This window comes from Colobus angolensis, unplaced genomic scaffold (assembly GCF_000951035.1).
Source record: "Colobus angolensis palliatus isolate OR3802 unplaced genomic scaffold, Cang.pa_1.0 Scaffold103, whole genome shotgun sequence".
Lineage (NCBI taxonomy): Eukaryota > Metazoa > Chordata > Mammalia > Primates > Cercopithecidae > Colobus > Colobus angolensis.
In genome coordinates this window covers 4,932,966-4,936,161 of record NW_012111253.1, presented here as the reverse complement: position 1 = coordinate 4,936,161, position 3,196 = coordinate 4,932,966, and the positions used below count along the sequence as shown (strand labels likewise).

At 61.5% G+C, this 3,196-nt stretch overlaps 1 protein-coding gene across 2 annotated transcripts in view; it reads left to right on the top strand.

Annotated features, from left to right (window-relative positions):
* BCOR (BCL6 corepressor) overlaps positions 1-3,196 on the top strand; it is a 134,618-nt gene that overhangs the window by 20,018 nt on the left and 111,404 nt on the right. The window lies entirely within an intron of this gene.

Genomic DNA, 3,196 nt, shown 5'->3' with positions numbered 1-3,196 from the left:
AGCCCAGTGTCAGCCGGGGAGTGCGCTGTGTCTCCGGGCGCTGTGTCCTCCTTTACTCACGGGGACCCCGAGGGCCCGGTCCTGTCACTTCGTCCTGACAGGCCCCCTGCCCGGAACCCTACCTGGACGGGCCCCGGCTGGGATCGGGACGGCCTGGAGGATGGCCGCCTGGCTAGACATGGTGGACAGGGGACCACTGGGTGCCAGCCCCACACCCAAGCCATTTCCTCCAGCCCTGGGACACCTCTGGTGCGAAATTCGACGATATTAGTAACTGCGGGTGGGCTTCACGCCCCGTAAAGACACAGGGCTCAAAGCTCTTGAAATCAGGAATGTCTTGGAAAATCTGCTACTTCTGGTTGTGAAATCCACGGTATTCTCTAGTAAAGGCTACAGAATATGTGCGGTTCCTCACATTTGCTGTGACATCGGTATGCGCGCTGTGTAGGCTGCCTGCCTCCTAGGACGCTCCAAAACCTGAGGTCCAATTTACCAGAAATGGCATTGATGAATGCGGTGCATTCTGAGTGATCTCCCGCTGGGCTCAGATTGGGAGGTCAGAAGGGCCCCCAAAGGGAGCAGCTGATGCAGGTAGAATCACAATGGTAGAAACAGAGAAGTACCCAGAAACGCTTCCCCATTACCCTTTGTAAACTGGGTTGACACCTCCCACTGGTTCAAGGTTCCATCCAAAGTTTGCATGTTGTTTATCAGCTCAGCTTGAGAGGCAGAATGTGAACTTTTCGGTTTTGTTTTGGTGAAAGAGTCTTTCTGCATGACATTTGCACCAGCTTGTTATTCTTATGGAAAACACTTCCTTCACCTACCCTGGGCAGCAGCCACACCAGCCTTTACTTCCTTGTGCAGGCCTTCTTTTAATTACCTCTCTCTTGCTCCAGTTTAGGCAGCCCCCGGCACTTTGTTCAAGTATAGCAATAAACCCAAGACTGGGCCTAATCCTCTGTGGTCCTGACCTTCCCCACAGCGGGCCTGGAGTCTGGAGGGCCTTCCTGCTCCCCTGATTAGGGCCAAGGACGCAGCTTGATGTGTTTTGTGTTTTCTCCCCTCTGCACACTTGGTACTTTTCAGAGTGCTTCACTAAAAAATCAGATCCAAGAAAAAGTTCAAAGCAGCCCTTTGGAGCCAGGCCTCCGTGAGCTGGGGTCACCCCACCACCAAGCCAACCATTCGACTTCTAAACTGTAGCCAGGGCCAACGGGTTACCGCTGACCTTTTGCACACCGAATTCCTCTCCTAGCGCTGGCTCGGGTGGCCAGGGAGCCTCAGCTGCACCCACCTCCTGCCCGGTCCAGTCCCGATGCCCCTCCCGGGAGGCGCGGTAACCTTAAACGGCAGGACAGGCGGCTGGCCGAGCTGGTTCGGTGACGACTCCTTGGAGACAGCGGCTTCGAGCAGCAGGCCCCATCTGCAGCGCAGCTGAACGAGTTAAGCTGCCCCAGGCGTGAGCGGACCAGGGTGGGGCCTGGACAGGAGAGAACCGGCGGGGGGCCCCGGGCCGCCATCAGCCCAAGGATTTCCAAGTTGCAGGGAGAAAGGTGAACCTGACTCTCCCTTCCCGAAGGGCTGCGTGGGGGGCCCAGAAGACCCCTGTCAGGGGTTGGGGAGGCGCCTCGAAGCGGGGCCCAAAGTGAGGCTGCAGAAGGGGGGTTGTGGGGGGAGGCGGTGCGCCCTCAAGGCCACCTGGTCAGTAAAGGCGCTTCTGCGCCGTACGAGCAAGCAAACAGCTGTAGCATCCGACCCTCGGGCTTCAGCGGCCCACGGTGCTGGCAGGCAGGGGAGGAGTGGCTCTGCGCGCAGCCCCGGGTGCCCTAAGGCCCATCCGCTGCTGTGCTGCCCCAGCCCTTCGCCCACTCCCCAAAAAAACCCGGCCGCGCGGGCCAGAACCTAGGCTGCACGGGCTCCTGACCCCGGCTCGCCAGGCTCAGCCCAATCCGACCCCGTCTCGGCTTCACAAAGGCCACGTGCGGCCAGGGCCGACAAGGAACGGCCACGACTCTCAGATCTTTAATTACGCTAGGAGTCCCTACCCTTCCCCCCAACTCATCGCCGGCTTCCAGCCCTTTAATCAATTTCACGATATTAAATATTAATTTCCTGCCAGCCACGGTTTCTCGGAGGGGGGGGAGGGGATGGGTAGGGCAGCTCCGAGGCTGGGATGGCTTTGCAGGGTGTGACCACGATAGCAGGGCGCGGAGGACGCGCGGACTCCTAAGTGACCTGTGCCCGGGAACTTGGAGCCACTGGGTTTTCGCTCTGTAGCTGGGGAACTTGGAGTTATGAGCGCCTGGGTGCAGGCCTCCAGGAGGGGCAGCGAGGTGCGCGGAGAGTCCGGGTCCGCTGGGCGACCGCCTCCTGCTCCGCGCCCCCCCACCCCAGCCGCGAGTCAGCCTCACGCGGGCCCGCGGCGCGCTGCGATGATGGATCGCGCCTGGCGGGGGTGATTTGGTGTTGATCGCACATTATCACTGGCAGGTTGGACTGGTTGCTGATGGACGACTTCTAGCGGCGGAGGCAGCGGCGTCTTCAGACGCCGCGCTGGGAGTCGCTTGCTCGGCGAGGGTATTTCCCCTCCGACACACCCCCTCCCTACTTCCAGGCGCCAGGAGGGCCTGGGAGCCCGAGTGGGGTCTCCGCGCCCAAGACGGCCCGCTCCAGTCTGGGTCCGGGTGTGGGCTGTTGGCCGGGTGAGGAGAGGAGCCAGGACGCCTCTCCCACTTCCTCCCACTCCTCCTTCCCTTGCCGCCTGCTCCCCACCCCCTTCCTGCTTCCCCACCGAAACCTGGAGGCCCTGGGTCACTCCGCGGGTGATATCCACGCCGCCTGACCCTGGCCGCGGGGGTGCGGACTCTTCCGCCCCGCAGCCCCCGACCCTCTCCCCCAGTCGCAGCAGCCGCGGCACTGCGGTGCGCCCCTTCTCGCCTCTTTTTCTAAAGTGCCTGCAGATACAAAAGCGGTTTCGTAATGCCTTCCGTCTGCGAGAGCCGGAGGACCTTGGCTGACCTTTCGGAAACTGATTGCAACTGCCTGTTAACAGCCCGTACTGACCGCACTGAGCGGAGCGGAGGACAATCATTTAAATGACAGACGGCGAGGTGGCCCCGGCTCAGTCGAGCGGCCTGGTTAAGCCCGCCCCTCCCGTCCTCCGGCCCACCCCCCTGCAGCTACTCCCCCAGCC